We start from the raw sequence: 26,290 nt of genomic DNA, 5'->3' as shown, positions 1-26,290 counted from the left end.
GTGAAATTGAATAAAATTTAGTATTTAAAAAGGTGGTGCGTTACATCCCTCCATATTCATAAAGTGCTCACAGGCTTAAAGGACTAAAACTCATTTAAATGTCGGGAAAGATAAACAAGCAAGTTGAGGTTAAAAAAATTGTGATATTAAGAGTAAAAAGTACCTACTAATTATAAGTGTACGTGTCAATGTAACTCGTTCTTGGAAAACATATTTAATAAATAAAACTAATTTAATTAATATACGAACATCAATTATAATAATTCTCAAGTGTACCTACCTGCCTGAAAGCAAATAGATGAAAGATAAAGCGGAAGATGCAAAATCAGACTGATCGGGAAGCGTGAGCTTAATGAGAAGGGAGGTAACCAATAAATGTACGTATAAAAGTGATTTGATAGTTGGCTCAGGTAGGAGAGAGACGGTCCCATGCGTCAGAGAGAGAAAGTGACCCATCCGAGGTTCATGGCTCAGTAAACAGCAGAGGGAACGCTTATGACGTAGTTGTTTCTAGAATTCTCTCGAGAAATGTCGGGACAAATCTAATCTAAGAGTCGCAATAGTTTAGCCAAGTAAGGTACGGTTATGGCATTCGCTATTAGACGAATATTTTAATTTAATAACTCCTCGAAAATATTTCCAACCAAATATAAAAAGTGAAATAAAGTATTTCATACTTCAGAACGTACTGAAAGCCACGTTTGAATCGGATAATTAAATATAATGGACAAGTGAGATTGCTTTTCGGATAACCTTTTCTTATCTTCGTTCGTAAAATCGGGTTTCATTATGCAAAATGTTTACAGAAGTCATATAAAAAAGTAATCAACCCTTTTCATCTATGTATAAAGAATACAAAATAATCCCTACAAATCTTTTACGACCGAGTTTAAAAAAATGCATCAACAAAGCAGGTTGGCCTTATTAAAAATAAAACATCGGACGGTGGGGTGAACTGAGCTTTAAACGAATAGGCACCGAGGGATGTATAGAGACAGATCCCGAATTCCATTCGTGTTTGGGGTCAATTACACTTTATTTTATTGTACATGAAATTTAAATAAAAAGGGGTTCGCATAATTTCAGATTTTTTAATTTAAGTAACTACCCACGAGATACATAAGTATTTAAAAAAACTGCAGTACTGGGTTGTAATGAAACAAATGAGTTCTATATACATATACATTTCGATCGCGATATGAAAAAAGTTTGAATTGGCAAGAACAAACCTACTTACCTGATTTGACAATAAACATTTTTTAATGTGAACACCATTTGAAATTTCTTTAAAAAATTGATTTTAAAACATTGGCATTTTTATTTTTTTTAAATATTACCACACAAGGAATGCCCACCATTCGATTCTATAAAATCAATCTCAATTTATCATCAGTTGGTACCTTGGACATCAAGTTAATTTGGTTGGCGGCCGTGGAGAGGGTGAGGGTTCGAATTAACTTTTATGAGTAATGATGTTCTCGGGTTGGAAATAGTACGTTATAGACAAACGAACAGGGGTAATTTTTCCCTCATAAACTACGTAACCAGAGTACCTTCCTAATTGGAGGAATTTGTGTGAATTAGAAATTGTTTGGCCTTTCCACAAATTCCGGCCATTTCTCGCTCGTACTCCGCCCTGGCATACAGAAACCGGGCAATTGAAAGTAATGCTATTTACTTAGCATTGTGTGAGCAGAGGTCAGATGATGTTATTCGAGGCGCGCAAACTCATTTCAAGAACAGAAATCATAAGTTTACTACATCGCGTGAGAAGTGAACAAAGAAATAACAAAAAGTTTGTGTTTTTTCGTGAGATAACTAATTGGGGCTAAGAATTGACAAGCTCCTAAACTTGGCTACCACAAACAAGTTAGGTACTTGGAAAAGTAGCTTGAATCAACTAACTGATGTTTTTATTCGACGGAGCCGTCTATTTTATTTTAATTAAAAAGTAAAAATGGTAAGTACTCACTCGATTGTTCTGATTAGAGACAAAGTAGATATCATCAACCAAAATTTCTTTTAAAAATCGATTATTAAAACTTTTATAAAATTTGGAAATTAAGAACACGTTGATATTCTATTATTTTCACTGTACAATATATTTATAAATTAATAAACTATGATTCATGGTACATATCCTTTCGCTAAACATATTTGTTTTGGGTATCGATCAGTATCGATCTTGATTTGCAATCGCTGGTCATGTTGTGAGCTGGAAAAAATTTCCGTTAACTTCTTCACTTCTGTATAATATATTAACAATTAAAAGTTAGCTAATTTAGTTGTAAAGCCAAGAAAAAACACACCATTTTTGTGATATAATTAACCTTTTAAAACTTTGTATTGTGATTTTATATCATTACAAGATCGATGTAAAATTTGAACAACTCTAAAGGGCTTAAGTTTTAATGAAGACGTATGATGACAAACCCTTGGAAGTGGATACACTGCACATTATCCAGTGTTTACTCTGTCAACGAATCTTTTTCTGTTTTGTACAAATAGGGGGGAAATTTTTGCCATGATCTCGCTCACCTCTTACAAGTTTTAAACAACCTTTAGTCGGTGGAACCTCAGATCATAGAAATAACGAAGAAATAATAAACTAAAATAATCACTAATTCGTTTTTCAGAACCGAAAAAAGAGCTATTTTAGTTATTTATTTTACGCTATACGTACGTTTTTTGAGGAGCTTTTAAGATTACTCATAACTGGGCAATATATTGTACCTACAAAGCAAATATAAATTAAACCATTTAAGTTTCTGACCACATTTTAAGTGTCGCCGCATTTACAACCTAAAGTTTATACTCTGTAACCTTTTCACGAATTTCACCGCTATCACTACGTTGTAGTAAATAAATATATTTTAATCCTGACCATTATATTGTGATAACTAATCATAAGTCTAAGGCAACAATTTAAAAAAATCGATTCATATTTTAAAAAAAGTCTCCCTAGTGTGTGCACAACTCTAATCACCAAATATATAGTGATGGGTTTGGACGAGCGTAACTGTTGCCTGCAATTAAAGTTGCTCATGTGGACTTAACCCGGCGTGAGTGAGGTCGGGTATGTCATACCCAAGAAGTTTTAAACGCTGATTATTTAAAGTCATTGTTGCTATGCCAATCCCGTCGTCACAGTAGCTGGAGATAAGGGAGTGGGGGGCGAGATGCAATGTTGAGTTTAGTGTTGCACTGGCGTCAGCGGGAGACACACGCGCGCAAAGGTGACTGGGATACGTCACACCGGACCACGTAGTCGGTGTTTCATTTTAATAGTATTCTTATAGTTATAGTAATGATAGTATTCATTGGTTTATTTTGTAATTAGAAGATACTTTAGTCATGTTGAAATTATACAATTTTATTTTTATTACAGAGAACTTTGAACGAAAAAATTTTAAATTGCAAAAACTTACTCACTTACAAACTTACTCACTTAAAACCTTACGTACTTTTTTAAAGACAATATCGAATCAATAAAATTGTTATTTAAATAAAAAAATCGCTTTTAAATTAAAATAAATTATTTTTTTACTCATCTAGTTGAATGGATACTATTATTAACATGGATAATGGATACTGGAATAAACAAGAAAAAAAAATATATCCTAAGTAAAAATAAATAAAAAATATTATGGTGTAAAAAATTTTGCATCAATGTTTCGGGTATGTCCTACCCGCCTCATAGCCGGTGTAACAATATCTAACCCCATTCATGCCAGGTTAACTGTTTCCTTCCATTGAATTTAGAAACACCTAGCAACATTCAGTGGAAATCGGTGGTACGTCCTAGACAAAGGTTTTTATCTCAAATGTCTTATTTTTTCGAAAAATGACATTCTAAAGAAGACATCATTTAATTAACTGTTTGGGACAAAAACGTCTTTATTATACCATGCTGCCAACTGCCAATATTAGAAATCTAAGGTGTACAATTTCATAATAAATGTGTAATTTTCTAACAGCTTATATAACGCATCCTTCACACTTTAACATCCCACATTGAAAGGGAAGGGGAAAAATTCGAGTGTGATACTTTGTAATATTTTACGATATGATAAATTGAGACACCCGAAAACACATCGCGTTGTTCGCAGTAAATTCGTTAATGCTGATTGAAATTTATAGCCACGGCTGAAATATGGACTGCATATTAATAAATGTTGCGTGGTCAATTTGAAAACTGATTTTTTTGCTGCAGAAAATACGACAGTTAGTGAATTGTCAAAAATGCATTGAGGTAAACTATTCTTTAAATAAAATCTTTGATCTTTGACTATTATTTAATTAAAATCTGAAATTTGTGGCAGAACAGAACAAGTACCCTATAAACTTTGAATCCTGAGTTAGATGTTGCGGGTTCAAGGTTCAATGGTGTTACAATGTGTATTTGCGTGTATTTATAATATGAATACAACAAACAAACATACCAATTTCAATCTGGGTTTATGGTCTGATATATTATATTATATGAATACGCTGATTCAATGAACCCGGATTTGTTTTAAATTTAAGGGTAATTTTAAATATTAGAACTGTTGTGTCAAGAATTCAGACAAGCGATATAATATAATATTTTAACAAAACATTATTTTAATTGTCATTTTCAAAATTTGTTAAGAATTCAAACAAACTACAAAGTACCAACCCATCTGTAATAAAATATTTTTTATCAGATAATTATTTTAACCTCATATTTGTTTGATATGTGTATTTCTTTTGTTAAAATTTCTTATGGTAAATCTTAACAAATAAAGACAGGTTTCGTGATTAATCAAGGGTGTGCCTTTTTCCATTTTCACGAGAGCGTTATTTAATAACTAGCCAGATTTACTAACATAATATCCCGCGATTTTTCACTAGTCTGCTCTAGTTAAATCATATTTACTTATCGTTCCAGATTGGAAGAAGTATTAACACGGATATGAAAAAAGCTTTGACACATCACTTGAAATGAACAATGTGTAAGACAACATAATAAATTGTACATTACAGTTAAAACTAAAAATGCTAAGAAATGCTCAGACTCCTTCCCAAATGCCTGAAAACGGAGAATCTAATACATAATTGAAACAAAAAACTGTTCAACCGTAAGATAAGTGAACAAAATAAGAATGTATTTTCATGTGGAATTATTTTAAGACAAGATATAATCTATTTTTGTTGTGTTATGTAAAATTATAATGGTTATAATAATTTATATGGCTTTGAATTATGAAGTTAGTTAGAAAGCGAAATATTTGTATATTTCTATAAATATAATAAATGATGAAAAAAATTGTTTGTAATTTATTTAGTTACTAGACGTAAAAATCCAGGTATGTTCATCTTCATTTGACATTTTTTTCTTTTCCTTACCAAAGTTTTTTTTCTGCTCACATGAATTCAATTAAGCATGCTTACCAATTACCAGAATTTTCACTGTTTTAAAAAATAATAAAGGTATTTTTCTTTTATGTTCACGTCGAACAATAATATTTCTATAACGACATGGTCGTTTTTATTCGTGAATTCGGCGGCATTGACATCACGCCGAGCTACGGTGGTGACATCCGACTAGACAGACAATAGCGTTTTCTGGATTTCTACGCCATACTGACGTTGTAGCTAGTTGTAACAGTTTAGGAATGTGCAGTTTTAGATGGTTTTTAAAAACACTAATAAAATTATTAAACTAACACATCTTTATTACAATTATCAGAATCGGGAAAATATATTTTTTAAATCTTCCACACATTTTTAACTGTATTCGTACAGTGTGAAAATAACCCATTACTAAAAGCAGAATATTCCAATTTTGCACAAAAAAAATAGCATTAATCTGTATTTGCAAATATTTCAGTTCCCATTTAATTAGTTGTGACTAATAAACATAATTACAGAAAATTTCAAAATAAAAATATAAAATAAAAATTTATTTGAAATGGACGTGGTTTATCATTATTAAAATGGAATATCGTAATAATTGCAATTGAAAACATACATTATTTTGATGAAAGGAAATACCAAAAACAACAAATTATTTTACATTCTAATAATACTTGACATAAGCCTGTTCACTGATATAGTGCTGTCTGGTGTTTGTATATATTGAGGGGAGGTTGAATAGATGACAAAAGAACAATTTATTGATAACACGAACCAGGTAACTAAAAATATACATAAATATTTAATAATTTTGATAAGCACAGTTTTCAAGGTAAAATCTATTTATTTCTTAATTTATATGAATAACTAGCTCTATACTATTTTCATTGGTTCAAAATGTTGACATAGGAATCTTCAAATAAAAAAATCTGTTGAAACCTAAACGCCAGAGTTAATCGCTCAAGAGTTTTCACAGATAAGATCTTGTTTCACACGACGATTATTATATAAAAAAAAATGGGTGTGTCAAGCCTACGCAAGACAGAAGTGAAACTTCTAGTATTCTTCTCTCTCTCTCTTTTCATTTCATTCTCTCTTTTTTTCTGTCTATTGACATATTTATAAGTAGCATGTGATAAAAAAAATTAAAAGTTATAAAAAAAGAAAAAAAAAATTAGTTAAAGCGGGGATCGAACCTCGGTTCTTCACGACCACAGTCGTGCGCTCTGCCTGTAGACAGCGAAGATGAGTTAGGAGAGTGAGTTAAACTAGGTATATAATATTTACACCTTGCTAATGTTTTCAGTATTATTAGGGCTTTTTTATACTAATTTTCATATATTTATTGGCAGGTAGAGTAGAAATTAATATTGTTTAGCGTTTGCCAACGACCATACCATGTTGAACACACCGGTTCTCGTCCGATCACCGAAGTTAAGCAACATTGGGCGCGGTCAGTACTTGGATGGGTGACCGCTTGGGAACACCGCGTGCCGTTGGCCTATTTTTGAAGTGAAACTTCTTTACGCGCGTCATGCAATTTCGAGGAGTAAAACCAACTCATGACCGAAACGAAAATGCGGGACCGATTAAAGTTCATTTGATGTAGTAAAAGTTTTGAAGTAAAATATAAATGCTTCTTAGCTCATCTCGACAACTGGCGTTGGTGGTGTAATGGTCAGCATAGTTGCTTTCGAAGCAGTTGATCCGAGTTCGATTCTCGGCCATGGAATATTATTTTTTTGTTTTTAAGGAATTTTTTTTTTTTAATGGTTGACCATAATATCAATCCACTAAGTAATATTTTAGGCCTGTAGCATAATTGAAAAGTTAAAGAATGATATAAAATTTTTTATGATGTTAACGATAAAAAAATGAAAAAAAACATAAAATTAAAATAAAAAATGGGCCAACGGCACGCGGTGTTCCCAAGCGGTCACCCATCCAAGTACTGACCGCGCCCAATGTTGCTTAACTTCGGTGATCGGACGAGAACCGGTGTGTTCAAAATGGTATGGTCGTTGGCAAAAGTTAAACAATATTAATTTCTATTCTACCTGCCAATAAATATATGAAAATTAGTATAAAAAAGCCCTAATAATATTGAAAAAATTAGCAAGGTGTGTGCGAGGTTGATAAAAATAATCATTACATACGCGCTTGAAAAAGATCGTAATTACATTAATAAGTTTGTAGGAATTTTTTTTTTCAATGGTTGACCATAATATCAATCCACTAAGTAATATTTTAGGCCTGTAGCATACTTGAAAAGTTAAAGAATTTTATGATATTATTAATTATAGTAATGATAAAAAAATAAAAAAAACATGAAATTAAAATAAAAAATAGGCCAACGGCACGCGGTGTTCCCAAGCGGTCACCCATCCAAGTACTGACCGCGCCCAATGTTGCTTAACTTCGGTGATCGGACGAGAACCGGTGTGTTCAACATGGTATGGTCGTTGGCAAACGCTAAACAATATTAATTTCTACTCTACCTGCCAATAAATATATGAAAATTAGTATAAAAAAGCCCTAATAATACTGAAAACATTAGCAAGGTGTAAATATTATATACCTAGTTTAACTCACTCTCCTAACTCATCTTCGCTGTCTACAGGCAGAGCGCACGACTGTGGTCGTGAAGAACCGAGGTTCGATCCCCGCTTTAACTAATTTTTTTTTTCTTTTTTTATAACTTTTAATTTTTTTTATCACATGCTACTTATAAATATGTCAATAGACAGAAAAAAAGAGAGAATGAAATGAAAAGAGAGAGAGAGAAGAATACTAGAAGTTTCACTTCTGTCTTGCGTAGGCTTGACACACCCATTTTTTTTTATTTTAATTTCATGTTTTTTTTATTTTTTTATCATTACTATAATTAATAATATCATAAAATTCTTTAACTTTTCAAGTATGCTACAGGCCTAAAATATTACTTAGTGGATTGATATTATGGTCAACCATTGAAAAAAAAAATTCCTACAAACTTATTAATGTAATTACGATCTTTTTCAAGCGCGTATGTAATGATTATTTTTATCAACCTCGCACACACCTTGCTAATTTTTTCAATATTATTAGGGCTTTTTTATACTAATTTTCATATATTTATTGGCAGGTAGAATAGAAATTAATATTGTTTAACTTTTGCCAACGACCATACCATTTTGAACACACCGGTTCTCGTCCGATCACCGAAGTTAAGCAACATTGGGCGCGGTCAGTACTTGGATGGGTGACCGCTTGGGAACACCGCGTGCCGTTGGCCCATTTTTTATTTTAATTTTATGTTTTTTTTCATTTTTTTATCGTTAACATCATAAAAAATTTTATATCATTCTTTAACTTTTCAATTATGCTACAGGCCTAAAATATTACTTAGTGGATTGATATTATGGTCAACCATTAAAAAAAAAAAATTCCTTAAAAACAAAAAAATAATATTCCATGGCCGAGAATCGAACTCGGATCAACTGCTTCGAAAGCAACTATGCTGACCATTACACCACCAACGCCAGTTGTCGAGATGAGCTAAGAAGCATTTATATTTTACTTCAAAACTTTTACTACATCAAATGAACTTTAATCGGTCCCGCATTTTCGTTTCGGTCATGAGTTGGTTTTACTCCTCGAAATTGCATGACGCGCGTAAAGAAGTTTCACTTCAAAAATATTTTTATGGACGTGCACAGAGAGAATTTACATATTTAAAATGTAGCTAATTTATTAAAAATCTGGTCAAATTATTAACATTTATGTTAAAAACCTAAGTGTAATTTTTAAATTCACGACAGTTGGGTGCAGAGCCAAAGAGTTTACTGCTCTGCTACAAAGGTTACCCGTGATCTCGTTTTCAACCATCGCAACTGGGATAACTAGAATACTAATTCTTTTTCACATTTTTGTACCATTCACAAAGACGTTGGTTTTTGTTAGGTTAGATTAGATTTCCCAGAACGCTTCAAATTAGTGAAAATATGAGGCTTTTTTGCGGTACCTACAGGCTTTAAACAGTTAATAATCTATTATATTTACTCTTCACGGTTATTTAATCCTATGGTTTGTACGTACTCGACTAAAGTTATTTGCACGAAAAATGTACGTATTATTGTACTCGGTATCGTGCGAGGGCGCTCAGGTGGTATGTAAATTTGAACGCGGTTAAAAAGTGGGTACAGCTGTTTAATAATCCACAATAAAGCCAACAGAACCACTGACGTCACTACATGCATGCGTAGGTACTGTGTGCATTGTGCCTACAGCTGAAGTGCGTACAGTACAGAGATAGTAGGAGTGAAACGGAGAACATTTAATGCTGTGGTACTCAAATACGCAATTAAATCAAACAACGAGAAACGTTTATATTTAAAGTCAGAAATCAATGAATGGTTGTGGAATTGTACAGGATTATCACATTTTAAAAATAAATATTGTAAATTTTATAGGCTTTACATACGATCCGACTTGCAAAACCAATATGTTTGGTTTCTGCAAGTCGGTTCGTGTGTAATACTAATTCGGTTAGCTGTTCAACATGTTGGGTTTTGCAAGTCGGATCGTGTGTAGGACCTATTAGAGACAATCAGAAATTAACCTTTTGAATAAAAACTTATATTAAACTTGAATAATTGCGACATTTGTAAACAATTAAAAAAAAACAAATACATATTTCAAAACATAGAGCTACAATTAGAGGCGCTACTGCAGACTAATATCTCGTCGAAACTTGTTCCACTATTAGAACGCGATAAGCGATGCAAGTAGACCGGAATCGGTAGTTTTAGTTAGACCTTTTGGAGGGTTGGAGGTCAAAAAGCTGAACCTATTTTTTCGCTTCATGTTTCATCTAAATATAATATTTATTACTAAATTAATTAAAATAAAATAATTTTGTTACCAACTTTAACTCTTATTTGAATTGTCCCCACAATCAGTACGAATTTTGAAATTGAAACTTAAATTCAAAGTAAAAGTTCTAGAGTTCATTGAACCGGAGTTTAAAATACAAAACTGTTATAAGAATTTTCAGTTTAATGATATATGATTTGTTAGAAAACTGATGTTCACAAATTTCTATCACTTTCTCAGAAAGACCAAAGAATCCTTTCAAGAAAGAATTTCGATATTTAAAAAATTTATACCACTTTCACTCAAAGTAAATTAAATTAATTTTACTTTGGGTAGGTACAGCAATTCATACACAATACATATCTATTAGGCCCTGAGGTAGATTTAATAAACCAACGTTTTTTTAACATGTTGAGATTCCACTCTTTAGAGTTCGCAAAATTTATTCGTACTTTTTTCTTATCTCATTAGCATTATACTTCAAAAAATATCACACATTTTCTTGTGTTTCAAAATATATAATAATTTCAAGATGCGAATTTTGTTGTAAATTATTTGCATTTTAACTCAAAACCATTATTTTCGATTAAAACTTTAAAAAATCATAAATTCAAGAAGTTATCAAATGGGTAGTTAAAAAGTACTTTTGTTATGTAACAGAATAAAATCTTTGAATTTATATATAAAAAAAACTAACGGAAACCTCTCGAAGAATTGTGTGCTTCATATGTTTTATTTAGCAGTAATTTTACCCAATTAAAAACCTTCAATTTAGCTCCCTCATAAAGCAAGTGTTTAATTTTTCATAAATTAATTTTCAAGTCTCCACTTATGTTTCGAATTTAATAGAAATCAAAAATTAATTAACTAACCAACTTCTCGATTTAATTATTAAAGCCTTGTTTGAGTATGACGATAGGTATGTACTTAAGAAGAATTCACCCTAACAACTCGACCGTAACGTATTTTCACATAATCACTCACTCTGTGATATTCTCCACTTATAATTTAGGAACTTGAGATAGTTCTACGAGTGTACTCAGCGTAAGATGAGGATAGGTAAGTACCTACTTCTTCGTATAACCCCCTCATAAGCCTTATTTCCATGCCACATAGAAACAAGCAAAGCTAGACCTACTATTAAAAGTTTTATTCTACCTTTGTTTCTGAATATCCGAGTAAACGTGTTCTGCTTTTTGTAAAGTGTATCAAATTTGTGTGTTTTAATCGTTGTCTTTTTTCATCATCAATCAACAGCTAGAAAACTTCTCAAGCAGGCGAAAAAGCTATATTTTCGGAAGGCAATGGGAAACAGAGATAATATTATCGTTTAAAACGTTTTATTACATGTGTTAATATTACCTGCTTTATGAATATGGAAGAGACGTGAAAGTAGGTAGACACAATCGTTGCAAATCCGACTCATCGCAAAATAAGATAGTACGAATATAACAGGAATGAAGCGATCTACTTAATTCCCCTAACTGGCATATGAGGGAAGCCAATTAACAACGCCGTTAGAGATCCTTTGCGAGGATTTAATTGGGTAAAAGATAGAGAGAGAAATGACTTATTATGGAGGGACTTAGATGAGGGGATATTTTTAAGCCGTAGATAATTATTATCCAGCTGACCTCCTGTTGGTAGTATATGTACTTACTTTACTTCGAATATAAGACACGAGGATGCTAACACTCAAAGGGGTTCATTTAACGCATTCGATGTATCTATATTAAATTTTTCACAGCCCTCAAAAGTAGGGTTTCAAATTTAATCATCAGATCAACGGCAATTTGATAGCATTAAAGGTGCTTTTATTATTTAAATCCACCCGTAATATTTTATTTTACGTTGAAAATATCTCAAAGCCTAACCATTCGTAACATAAATTGGTTTCTGTGACTAAAATAAGCAATACGTGCATTGTTACTGTTACATATTTATTTAAAAAAATGGAATATTTAACGATTTCATGCAGTCGTATCGCATACATATTTTAAAAACAAACTAAAAATTATTTAATAATTTTTTAAACATGAATATGACACATTTAACCCAAATATTTAAAACATGAAAATGAAAAATTCAATCCAAATTTTTAAAACATGAATATGACACAATTAATCCAAATATTTAAATGTAAGGAATTTTCGAAGGAATGTTTTTGCAAACGTATTTTATTCCCTTCTGGCTATTCACAATCTTCCCCGAAACTTTCACAAATCACTTTTATTTGAAGTATATAATTTTCAACTGAAATTAATACTATCTGCCGAACACTAATTCATAAGTCGATATCTGATATTATCAAGCTGTAAATAAATTATTCATTAAATACTGATAAACCTTTATAAAGGGACATTCAATAACGGCTCACCGAAAATCTAGAATAGGCATTCAAAGATAATGAAAGCGGAAGTGAGCTGCGCGGAATAATAAAATGTTTCCTGAAGGAGCCTTAAAGAGCACAAGAGCCTTAAACCTTGGAATATTGAAACACGAAAAGGGATTTTTTCCATAATACTTACTTCGGTGCACGGACGTATATATAGCTTTGATAAGGGGGGGGGTCCGCAAATTAAAAAAAAAATATATAAGGTCATGTTTTCGTGAAAAAAATAGTCAGTCTTAATCAATCAGCCTTTATTTTTAAATATTATATATATAAATCATTCAGTCTCTGATATTTGAACTAAAAATAAACATAACATAATTATCGCTCCTTATTTAAATAAAATCGCTTCGTTTATAACATAAAAAAAGAAATAACATAAAATAAAAGGTGGAAAACAAAATAACTTTTTTTTATACCTAATTTGTTAAGGTACACTAAACAAAAATACTCTTTCATCTTAAGAACAAATAATTTGTTTTAAAATTGAAACACCTTTTATTTAATCACATAACCAAATAATTTATTCTAAACTTTGGTCATATTGTAAGGCACTCTTTTTAATGAACTACAATTATAAAATTAAAATCAAAAAGTATCATCCTACCTACAATAACAAAATATTTTTAATGCAAATAATACTTAATGTATGAAAAAAATAAGCGTTTTCTCTCAAGCTAAATGAAGAGCTTTCATCTTAAGAACAAAATAATTTCTTTTAAACTTTGGTCGTATTATTATGACACTCTTTTTAATGAACTACAATATAATTAAAATTAAAAAATTACCTACCTACCTACAGTAACACTAACAAAATATTGTAAATTCAAGTTATACATGAAAATAAATGTAGTTTTCTCTCAAACAAAAAAAACTGACACGAGATTCATTGTTTTACAACTACTATTAATTAAAAATTATCATTCCTTATTTCAAATAAATGGTTGTGCTTTTTTAAATAAGTTATAACTTCTTCGTAAATAATATAAAAAAATAAACAGTATCTAGGTATTACCTGTGTGAACATTATAAACGAATAACATAAAATAAAAGGTAGAAAACAAAATTACTTTTTTAGGTGCACTAATTTCATTAGGTACCTACCTACACTAAACAAAAAATACTCTTTCATTTTAAGAACAAAATAATTTCCTCTAAACTCTGGTCATTTTGTATGGCACTCTTTTTAATGAACTACAATATAATTAAAATTAAAAAGTACCATCCTACCTACAATGACAAAATATTTTTAATGCAATAATACTTATTTGAATATAATGAAAATAAAAAGTGTTTTCGTGGCTCGCAGTTCAGTGCACCGAACATGTCCGAACGCAGGACGAAATCTCCCGAATTCAGTTTCGGTTTCGGCCGTAGTTTCGGCTGGATGGCGGCCGAAACCGAAACTAAGCCGAAACTCGTTTTTTGGCCGAAACTAGGCCGAAACCGAAACCGAAAGTTCGGTCGGACACTACTTTAAAGTAATACATTTAGTCTTTTACGTTTAATTGCTAACTGATTAATAATTTCTTCGGAATCAAGTTGCACCGCCAGATCTCGGTGTACGCTCATTAAAGCCAGACCAGTAAGTCTTTCGTCGCCCATTTTATTTCTTAGGTAAGTTTTTAACCTCTTTAATGTAGAGAAAGATCTTTCAGGGGTTGCAGTGGACACTGGGAGTGTGGCTAAAATAATTAGAAGCTTTTTTATTAAAGGGAAAAACTGATCATCGCAGTTATCGATGGTGTCGATCACAGTTGCAGGTTTTTGTGCTACAGATTTCCAGTGATTGTGCCATATCTCATATTCACTCAGAAATATTGTGCCTTTATTTTCCCCACCCAGAAATGTTTGTGTAATCTTGTTAAGATTTTCTTTTATCCTGGAGTCATTACTGGTTTTTTCAGGTAGCAGCATTTGAATTCCTTCGATCGTCGATTCATGTGGTTTAAAACGAGCGTCGAGTTCTGTAATAACATGATCAATGAAAGGGTAAAACACATTTCGTCGGTAGTATATTTCGGCAGTTTCTGCTGCAATATTATTGCGCAGGGTTTGCCTTCCAGTTATTCTTGGCATTACTATATCGCTTGAACTCATCTGCTGTGCTTGCTCAAAAAGAATTGCGAACTGACTTTCGTTCCGAACATTTAGTAAAGTCGTTTTTACATTTTTTGTATATTCGCATATTTATTCCTACTTCTTCAATATGACAGGATTCCACATTGTCTTTTGATAAAAGTTCATTGGGATTTGGTCTCTCTTTCTTAGAAAAAAAACTCAAAAGAGATACCTGATTTGATCGTTTCATACTTTTTAAATGCGACACTTCTTTCTGTATTAAAACAACTGACAACTGCGCAACGCGAAGAGACAAAATAGACTAAACTAGATTCTAGCTTGGTATGGTGCGCGCGGCCGAAACGCGGGCGGCGGCGGCGCGCCGCGGCGGGGGCACTGCCCATTCCCCCGCTCCCCGCACTGTGGCGGACTTAAGAAACTATCGTATTCTACAATCGGCGCGGTGCAATGGGGGGGGTCCGGACCCCCAAGACCCCCCCCTTATATACGTCCGTGCTTCGGTGTATTCTTTCAGCATTGACGTATTTTTGTAATAAATTGCATAGAGCTAACAAAATAGATTGATTCCTTGATCTCATATTGATTATGAAACTAATCAGAACTCAGGAGATTAGATCAGATCGCTTAACGGAAGACTTTACTATTTCTATTCTGTATTATTCTGTATTTAAGACATTATATTTAAGTGAATTATAGTTATTAAGTAAAAAAAGAAACAACTCCTCAAATTCAACTAAAGAACCTTATTATTATTTATTATATTTTGCCTACCCTTATAAAATATTTTATATCAGATGATATCATGTTTAAAATTCGTTAAAAAAACTACAATCAAAGGTATCAAAGGCATTTCAATAGTTTTAACGAACAGACTTACGTGGGTATTATAATTTATGATATTACAAGTATCAATACAGGATAACAACATACTAAAAGGCAATAAACGTATGGGTATTTATGATAATTTAGTTTATTATGTATTTAGACCGATCAGTGGTTGAGTTGGCATCTCGTTTATGTCCGACTCAGACGTACGACGTGATTTCCCCATAATTACACAAGCAACATTTTCCGCATTCTGTTGTGGTAGTGGAGTAGGTAACCGGGTTGTTACTTTACTGTTCAATTTTATTTTTATTATCTTACTATTTATATATTTAACTAACGATAAATTATTAAAAAAAAGTGATTTTCTTTTGGGGTATTATGCCGTGTTGCGCTACCCCTTTCTTTAGCCAATGTTTTTAGAAGGCATTAATTACAGTGTCCATCATCAGGGGACGATGGATTCTGTAATGCTGTCCAACACGATGGCTAAGTAAGAAAATAGCGCAACACGGCATAATACCCATAAAACAAATCACTACAATCATATATAAAAAAAACATCATTAAAACGATTCTGCATTACAGGGACCCGAATTTGTGTTTACCAAGAGATAATTTCTATTATTGCAATATAAGTACAAAATTACATTAAACTATTTCAAGCAAGACCTTTGCTACAAAAGTAAATAATCTTAATCTCAGTTAAAACTAAAGATATAATGTAATAAGGTATTCCAGTACAATGATCCATCGGGTAGTTTAATAAAGCCTACACATAATATTATGATGATGTAACGGTGGGGCCCGGAATAGAGGTACGATGGTAGGCGGGGACGATGGGGGTATGTATTATCTAGATCAAGTAATTACTCAACAAGCAATTGTTGCGAAGTTGATCAGTTCTGTCGCTGCCTCTGAAGGACAAATGGAGTGGTTCGTATTCATTGTAAGCGTATTCAGCTTTGTTTTGACTTTAAACACAGATGCTAGACATTATTAAATAATGCGATCATTTTGATTAAAATAAAACACTTTTAATATTTATTTAATTTTGTTTCATCCGGAATCATACACTGAAGAGAATTAATTAATTTAGTAACGAAATTGAAATTGATAAAACAAATTGAAAAGCATCCGAAAATATAAAGTATTTAATTAATAAATAAATTCGTAAAGCACGCGTTTCGCTTCTGAATGATATTACCTACTTGTTGAAACAGTATAAATAATTATCACATTGAAATAATGGTGGAAATACTCGTAATATCTTACTTATTGAATATCCCGGCGGGTGCTATTTTTAACATAATGGCATTAGTGAACTAAAATGCCGATTGTGTTTTTGTAGTAATTTAAAATTTAATTATTTCAAAATAATAGTACCTACCTTCTTTTTGTACTAAGCTAAAAGACAACAAATCAAAATCGAAATGTTACCTGAAATAAGTAATATAGGTATATAGGTGTTTGTACCAGATTTTTAAAGCCAGATTCCTACTTACCAAACAAGCTTTTCACCTTTACTTCTCTATCATTTCTTCCACCACATATCCCAATGGGGGAGGCCAAAGTCCCATTGCTATAACCAATATGGTGGCGTCGCATAAAAATATAAGTAGAAAAAATAAGTATGTTATACAGATGAGACCTACTTACGGGGAAAGTGGTTCTCTTTTCCTTAAAAAAACTAAGAATGACGCACTCTAGGTCCACAGAGTATTTTTATGATTCATCAATGTTCCTGTTGACACAATTTTTCTAAAGTTTCCTGCCACTTGCCGTCTTTGGTATCGTAAAAAGGTGTTGATGGCGAAATATGAACGTAAAAAGCTGGCAGTGGTAGCGAGAAGCCAATATCATACGGCATAATTTAGAAAGTACACTCCACAAATTCATATCTTTCGTGTTGTATGAGCGATCACACAGCTATCACGTCCACGGAAGCCAACCAGAGCCGGAGAAGTGTTCAAATTACATCAATACACTTTGCTGCTTTACCCAGTGCCACTTTCCTACGCAATATCTTTCATATCTCAGCAGGAAATATTTCGCGTAATAAAGACGGAAAACATCCCGACAACGCCTGTGTAAAATGGTATTGCCCCGTGATTTAGCAGGAGATATAAGTAAGATCCATCCAATATGGAAACAGGGAGATATTTTACCTGGGAAATATAAATTGTTTCATTTTTATGGTCTGAATTTTTCATTTCCGCTTCACTCTACTCCTAAGCGCGTAATTCAATTTAAACATTTCTTCTCGTATGCAATGGAAAGGCAGGGTAGGAGCCAGGAACTAAAGCCTAGAATTGCAACATAACGAACGTTGTGTTTTTGTGGTCAATAATTTGTGTCTGTAAGCTCTTTAAACTCTAAATGGCTCAATACATTTATATATTTCATTAAACGACAAGAATAATCTTTCCCCTTTCTTAGAGATGAAGATTTCACTTTTTTGTTGGTTTACATCTGTGTCTTTGATTTGTAATCATTTTGAATAAATACTGCAACATTTTGTGTATCATTCAACGTGATTTTTTCATTCTGTAAAAGCTGTCTCATTCTGTATCGCCATATATCATTCTGTCTCCTATACTTCCGTATACTGGTTACTATACTTGTGGGCACTTATTATCCAAGCGTCCCACTCTACTTGTTGCCGGGATGTGTATGGCATATTGCTCCCCAGAAGCCCGAGCCGAGCCTCCCTTGCTTGCGCTAACCGTATCAACCGTGATTTAGGACCACGCGGGTTCGTCACGTCCTGCAATATGTCTTCACATATATTTACTCAAAAAGGAGGAAAAAATACGACCCCTCAAGGTGCAGAGTGGCCCGGGGGTAGAAATATTGCAGGGGTGGGAAGAACCACCAAGAAAAGAGGACCCCAGCGCCTCTCAGATGTCGAGTAGTTTTATTAACGTCTGACGTCAAAAAGTTCTTTTATCTCGGGTTTCACTGCCGAAAAAAATGTAACATCACTACTTCTTAAATAAAAGACGAAACTTTTGACGGGACTTGCAAAATTACCAAAACTTTGCTGCAAGGTTTTGGAATATTAGAAGGTTTCTTTGTTTTTGTTTGTTTATATTTTAATAATGCATTTTCTTTTTTCTAAATTATACAATTGCGTATCAAAATACTTTTCAAGAGCCCACGTTAGAAATATGTGCGAGATGAGAAGTCTCAGTTTTATTCATAGGTATTTTAAAATAACAGTGAAAAGCTCCCTCACCATTCTATTTTAAAATGTCGCTGAAAATCTCCTTGAGTATTACATTTTTCCAGTGAAAATCGCTTAAAGTGAATTTTTCTATACTAAAAAATTAATTGAGGAAATAGAATGCCTTCTAATCCCATCATTTATTCTCACTGTTTCTTTTCTACTTCTTTCATGATAATCATTTTAATGATTTGACATTTTTATGTTCAATAAATGTTTTAAGATAGTTTTAAGATAAGACATATGATTTGTGAAAAATTAATTCATACCTTGTTTCATTTCTACATTTAGACTAACTGAAAATATGAAAGAATGATAAAGGAAACACAGAAAGAATTAATGATGATAGTGGTAAGCAACGAGGTAAGTTCTTGAGAGCAATCGGGATTATAAGGAATTCTATTTCCTCAATTAATCTGTAAAGAAACTGTAGAGAAATAAGCATTAATTATTGCTACAAAAAGACCAAAATTATGTCGATTTACCTAATTATTTTGCCCAGTATCGAAACTGCAGTTTCTACATTATTTAATTGTTTTTACTTTAAATTTTATCATAAGTATATAATAAGACATGTAGCTAAAATGTAACCATTTTATAATACACCAATGAGGAGGAATAATAACTCAGAGAGATATAATAAAATAAAGTCATCAATATGATTGTATGAAGTATCATTTCTATCTTTTCGAGGAGCCTTTAAAAGCTTTGTACTAGAAATAGGGTTTAACATACTTTAGTATTAGAAATTCACAAGTCGTTAAGTAAAATACTTAGGACGGGTTGTTTCGGAGAATCTGAACAATTCATCAAATTACAACGTTCATTTTCGGGTTCTGTGAAAGACTTATTCAAGTTCTGTTTTTATATCATTGTAGGCTAGTTGCTTGACAAAACTGAAATAAAAACAGAACTTGAAAAAATCTTTCACAGAACTTGAAAATGAACGTTGAAATTTGATGAATTGTTCAGATTCTCCGAAACAACCCGTCCTTAGTGTTAGACGTTAGACGCTCGTTGAAGTCCCAGCTGCATCCGGAGTTTTCCGAATTTCTTCACAGTCTGTTCACACAGTCAGCTTTTATGAACGCTCCATTAGTCCGTTCCGTTGTATAAACGGACAAGTGATATCGCAGATTGCCCTGCCCCTTTCCATTCTCCCTCACCCATTACAACCCTCCCTACCAACTACAGTAATCCACAGCAAAAACTAACATACAGACGTTATTACGTTTTTGAGTGCGCAAATGTCCCGATTTTAAATATCATTGGAGGCAGTTGCTGTCAAATGTCCAATTCCTTTAATATTATTTGAAAGTAGACAGCTTTTAAATAAATTTCAATAAAAAATAAAAAAAACGACATTTTAAAATACGTTATATATCCAACAGTTTTCCACTTCTAAACAAGGTTATCTTAAAGCAAACTTTAAGTTGAATAATTTTTTATCGACATGACGACATTGGAATAAATTAAAAAAATATATATATGTCGTTGAATCACCTAAAACCCAGTTTAATTGTATTATATAATGTATACGGAGGAGCGTTTTCATAAAGAGAAATATCTACAAAAACTTTTTTTAATGTTTTAAGTGAAGAGAAAATATTTGTTGATTATCTTTAAATTTAAAATCTTTAAATTAACTGCTAGATTTGATGAATAATAAAAAAATCAATTCATTTGTGAAAAGCCACATGTATTTAAAAATAAACAAAATAAAAGTTTTGAGAGAGCGAAATATTCCTTAAATTTTTGTTATTAAATATATGAAAAAAATAAAAACAAGAATAATTGAAAATATAATAATATAATAAGTTACTATAATAATAAGTTAGTTTTTTTTGTTCCTACACCTAAAGCATGATTTTACATGTTTGCAAATAAAAAAATTAAACATTTATTTTAATCGTTTATAAAAAAATTAAATAGTCAAGTTGTTGTGTATAAGTTCTTACAAAAAGCATAAGTAATTCCTAGGCAAAAAAATTGTACGGAATCATTTTTTTTGTATAACTAGGGGGCTACGATATATTGATATATGATACTATTTGTCCTTTTAAATTATATACCTTTATAGTAATTTCACTTTTATAAAAAAAGTAGGTACGTAGATATTTCACTTTGTAATTTTTTTTAATCTTTCTTTTATACATAAAGGAGGTAAAGATATTCTCAATTAGCCATTTCATAGACATCTTTATAGAGAATTAGATAACTTTGACATTAATTTGGATGTATGATTTTATTATCACGCCGAATCAAATTATATACAAGAATACAATATTTAATTCGACTGTGGTGAACATACTTTTTGAAGTTAACAACCTCATATAATTTTGATGTTGTATGATTGTAATGGTCGCAATAACGCCAACAAACCGAAGTACGATACAAAAAGCGTCCGCATCACAAGGTTTCCAGGTTTTACAACATCCGGGCGCCGATTTCCACTCTGGCAGTCTGACTGGTTGCCTAGATTAGATCTGGGGCTCGATTCCTCAATGACGAGAGGTTGAATTCATGCAATACACGTGAGTTACCTGCTTATCGAAAAGAGTAGAACACAAACACATTACATCGTAAATAATTAGTTGACAAATCTACGAGAGGGTCTTTGGCCGTTTTAATTTAAAATACCGACATCATCCAAAACATTATTTTTGAAGCATTTACGAAGTGTATTTATTATATATACTACATGTTTAATGTTTGTTAATTTTGCAATGACTTTTGTATGTTGTCAAATTTTTTCTATTGTATTGAATTTTCGTAAAAAAAGTTATACAAGTTAAGAGAAATCCAATGAAGGCCAAAGAAATCAATCAAAAAGTGGTATTTTTTTTTTAATTTTCAGTATTACTAACATTTTCAATCTCCTGGTTAATACTAAACGTCTAAATCAAAACCTCTGCAGGACTGTTAAGTTGATGTATTCTACATGCCTATTCTCGAGTCTCGACAAATATGAACCACAATGTACGAGTATTTGTAGCGATTCAAGAATCGCCCCCTCGTGTAATCCTTTTCTATGGGTAAGTACTCTTTGCACCGCGATTAAGACGAGTTACTGTTTTTTTATTCTGCTAGATTAAACACCTTTAGCGGGCGCTATGAATTGTATAAAATTTATTGGCATCGTTAAGCGCTTACCCTTCCCGGCTAGTTTGACATTATTTCTCACTTTAAAGTTAATTGCTGGCATTCTTTTCACGACGCGGAGTGAGTAATGTCATTTTGTAACTTACGTGGGACTAAATCCCACATTGCTTATAAATTTTAAAGAGTTTATAAAATTTCCTCTTTTATTTCACTTAATTATCTAAAACATAAAATGGGTACCTACTTATTAATAGTATATACTTTTCAACGTCTCATACGAAGTTGTTATATAATAGTGATATTAAATAGTTTGTTCCAGATTCCACGGTCCAGTGTCTGGAAAGTACTGAAATAGACAACTCGGGCAGGGCTTTGTCACAATGTCACATTTGCGGGTGTATTTCAATAACTTGTTATTCAAATATTCAACCCCGACAAAGAATCGGTCAAAAGGTCAAGAAATCTAGTATCAAAGATTTTTTCTCGAGGATGTTAACTTAAGTTCAATAATACAGTTGTGACTCGAATAAGGTGATTGAAAAAGTGAACCAATGAACAAAAGTTGTCTTGTAATCTTTCTAATTTTTCAGTCCACAGTAACAATTTATCAATATCGTACATATTACAAGTGTATTTTATTTAAATGTGAACAGGTGTTATTATGTTTTACCAGGTCGATATTGGTTCATAGCTAGGCAGATTTCCTGTTTTAAGGAACCAAATGGTTGTGAAAACATCAATGAATTCTGTTATGTAAACAAATAAAAGATTCGCAGCAAGATATTATTGTAAGATGTTATTAATTAAGATATCAATATCTAGGTAGAGTAGTTTAACCATTAAGAGATATTTGGGTATAGGGTGGTTTTTTTTAAACAGTGTTAGTGTATTTTTTAAAGAAGGCTCCTCCCCTTTCAAATACACACTTCAACGTGCGTTTGAGACACGGCCTCCGTAAATGTATAAGTAAAGAATCTTACAATGGTAAACTACTCTAGAAGAATACCAAAAAATCACGTAGAAATCATAACACAATGAGATGTGTTATGTAGGTATATTTAGACTAAGATTATATCGGGCAGGGTGTTATAGTTTAATATATATATTTAGTCGTTGAATGCTGTCTTTAGTTTGTGGCTCCTACCCGAAGCATTATTGGCTGAATCCTCCGTCTTTGTGATCGACTCACCGACAGAATATCGCCTTTTGTCTGTAGGTATATCACCTTTAGTATATACGAGTATATCGTATATACACCACCGGATCGGCTTCATGCAATCCGTCTAAGTAGCATTCGATCCGTTTTCATACTAATACGATGATTGTCTGCGCCGCGGAGTGGGACATATCGCGCGTGGCTTACACCTCATTAGAACGGATCATGGCCCGGGGAATAATGCACTGAACAGAAAATTCATAGACGTGTGATCTATCTATACCGATGTTAAAGAAGGAAACTGGTATTAATTTACATGAGCTCTTCCGATTCTTAAGTCTTAGACAAGAAACAGGCCATTGGAAATGATTAATAATACATCTATTTTCGACCTCCGTTGTCGAGCGGTTAGGGACAGGAATTAAAATTGCGGGTTTAAGACCCAGTGTGCGCAAGTATATTTGAGTTAATTGGTTTGGTATCAAAGATATTTATTTGAGGTGTTATTTATAGACGGCACTTGTGGCAGTAAGGTAGAGCTGTCGATCATAAAGCTTCAGAGATATACCAATACCATTGCTACCAAGATAAGGGGTTCAGAATTATTCCTAAAGTCTGCTAATTTAGGACACTGACTGGTCTACTGGCTGTCCAAGCTCAATTATAACCATCACAAATAAAAGTCCACAGTGTATTACTTGAACCCGGGGTTAACGGAAGAGTTATTAGACGCCAGGGGTTAAACCAAACTGGCGCAGCCGGAAGGATTGAAAATCGCCCTTACGATAGAGCAGCATTCAGAACTTAAACGTTGCTTGAAAAGGATTCCTACTTTCCGCTTCCTTTTCCTCATCACTGTGTTTAGCTTAACAACATATCCCAATTGGGGATGCCATTGTCTCACTAGCTTCAACTAATTGGGACTCTATTGCGATATTCACATAAAAAAACTGAATTAAACATTCGAACGAAGATTTGCTTGCCGAAACGCGCTACCAAAGTCTCCACTCGAGGAGGAGTGGGGTAACGACGTACAAAATTCTTAATAATTTAATAGATAGCCCATATCTTCTGGAATGCTATAAGTTGTTCGTACCGAACAACTACAGCCAGGGACGGCACCATGATCTGCTATGTATCCCACGTAGCAGAACGGACGTACTGGCTCGGCATAGCATGACACGAGGTATGGCGCTGTTAAACAACACCTCCAAGACTATCGATATTCTTAATAGTAGCCTTGAAGAATTCAAGAGGCATGTCAATGCCAAAAATCACTATTTATAACTTGTTATTTCTATTCTTTTTTCTTTCATTAAGTAGTATGTAGTTAATGTTACATGTGTATTGTAAATGGACACACAGTCTGTAATACACAAAAAAATGCGATTCCTAGGCCTCAGACAAATTAATTATGTAGATTATGTCTTCAAGAAACGTTATTAGAAAATGTTAAATGAATTTCACCAAAGTAAGACAAAATTCGCCTTACTTCGGACTACCCAACACTGCCATCCGTGTATCACTTCAGTGGGCACAATAATGCACACAGAAATCGGCGAAATTAATTGGGGGCGTGAACGAACACGAATCACGGTTCCAGTTCTGACACGACCGGGTCTAGCCGGGACACCCGTGCAAAGATCGATCACACGCGAGACGGGCAAAATCTGAGCCTTTGGTAAACATGTTACCGATACCTGATCCCCTATTACCTGCGAGTTATAGCGTTATTAGTTTTATATAATATAATTATTGCAATGCGATCATCAAGACAAGTCATTATAAACATCGCTACATAATAATAAGATATACCTATTAGTGAATAACCCTCATACAGAGAAACTTTAGATTGAAAATGAAAAAAACATGAAAGTTTATTAAAAATTCCTGGTTTGCATTTAAAATGTGATTTTAACAAATTTTAATTGCTGAAAACGGGTCATGTTAACTTTATACTCACTAAAAGCTACAGTTTTGACACTGCGTTTTTTCGTAGTTTGAGTACCGTTTTACCATTTAATTACAAGATGCTCTTAATTCAAAAAATTAACCTAAGCAAGTAAAATATAAAGTCATGTTCACACAAAGTATTTTACACAGTTGAAAAAAAAGATTTTTTTAATAATTTTTAATAAAATTCACGGTGTATTAAAGTCTAACGATAAAAAAATATCAGGGCCAGGCCGGTGAATACTAGGAATAAGTTTTAGCGCCCGGTTAGGATAGGTTAGGCGGTTGGTTTATCAGTGATATAGCCAGGTGGGTCGCAGTTCACATGACCACCGGTCAGGCCCGGGCACCGCTCAGTGCCCACCTGACTCTAGGTAGGTACTAAATTAGACTTGAATTTGTGGAGCGGTTAGCTGGAATGGACTAGCGAAATCGATGGTAGAGGTTTTAAGTGGTACCTACATCATTGACAAAAAATTCTATTGATTTTTAAACCTTTTTTCACATTAATTCATCAAAATGCAAATAATACTATTCCACCTATTTTTTTAACCATATTATTTTTTTTTTCAGCAAGATGGTCGGTTTCCTAGTAAATACATTTGATTAACTTCAGATTCCATTTTGAGTACATATTGATTTGATCCACTATCAAAAATATAGTTTTGTTTAAAAGTAAACGGCTCCATTCAAAAATTCATCATTTTAATGCAATCAATGAGAACCATATTGAAGAAAAATAGATACACAAAAATTAAGAACATGTAGAAGGAGTTAAATATCTTGTCATTTAAACAAATTAATTACTTTAATACCATATTTTTAATCTACAAGATAATCAATGGCCTTACGTCTAGTGAATTCCTAAGAAAAATTGATAAACTACAGAACAAACACACACATGAGACGAGGAAAAGAAATGAATTGAGACTCCCCTTCAGGAAAAAAACACAGAGTCAAAAGTCATTGATGTACGGAGCGTTGAAGGTATTTGGAGAGCTACCAGAAGAAATAAAATCAGAAGAAAACATAAAAACATTTAAAATTAAACTACGAAAATATGTGATTGATTCATTTTAAATGTGTTACTATAATTATATGCATATGTATATAAGGATTGTATTAGGACATAGATAACTATGTACCTACTTAAAATACCGCAATAAACAATAATAATAAACAATAAACTACGTCATTAGGCCACCTGGGGTTTAGCACAGTGAAATCAATAATTTTACAATATTCGAACGATAGGCGTAACTACACATGATTTTATATCGATTTAATGAGCATAGTCGCACTGTTGATAGCTAAACAATTTT

At 32.6% G+C, this 26,290-nt stretch overlaps 4 non-coding genes across 4 annotated transcripts; 2 read left to right on the top strand and 2 right to left on the bottom strand.

Annotated features, from left to right (window-relative positions):
* The first annotated feature begins 6,762 nt into the window (after positions 1-6,762).
* On the top strand, positions 6,763-6,881 carry LOC149421077 (5S ribosomal RNA). Its single transcript, XR_016302672.1, has one exon. It is a non-coding gene; the product is annotated as a 5S ribosomal RNA (ribosomal RNA).
* A 405-nt stretch (positions 6,882-7,286) lies between these two features.
* On the bottom strand, positions 7,287-7,405 carry LOC149421076 (5S ribosomal RNA). Its single transcript, XR_016302696.1, has one exon. It is a non-coding gene; the product is annotated as a 5S ribosomal RNA (ribosomal RNA).
* A 322-nt stretch (positions 7,406-7,727) lies between these two features.
* LOC149421075 (5S ribosomal RNA) lies at positions 7,728-7,846 on the bottom strand. The gene has a single exon (XR_016302671.1). It is a non-coding gene; the product is annotated as a 5S ribosomal RNA (ribosomal RNA).
* A 688-nt stretch (positions 7,847-8,534) lies between these two features.
* On the top strand, positions 8,535-8,653 carry LOC149421074 (5S ribosomal RNA). Its single transcript, XR_016302694.1, has one exon. It is a non-coding gene; the product is annotated as a 5S ribosomal RNA (ribosomal RNA).
* The last annotated feature ends 17,637 nt before the right edge of the window (positions 8,654-26,290 follow it).

Source organism: Hesperophylax consimilis, chromosome 9, assembly GCF_061612785.1.
Source record: "Hesperophylax consimilis isolate HC1 chromosome 9, BYU_Hcon_1.0, whole genome shotgun sequence".
NCBI lineage: Eukaryota > Metazoa > Arthropoda > Insecta > Trichoptera > Limnephilidae > Hesperophylax > Hesperophylax consimilis.
Note: the sequence above shows the minus strand (reverse complement) of the source record. Positions and strands in the feature narration are given on the sequence as shown.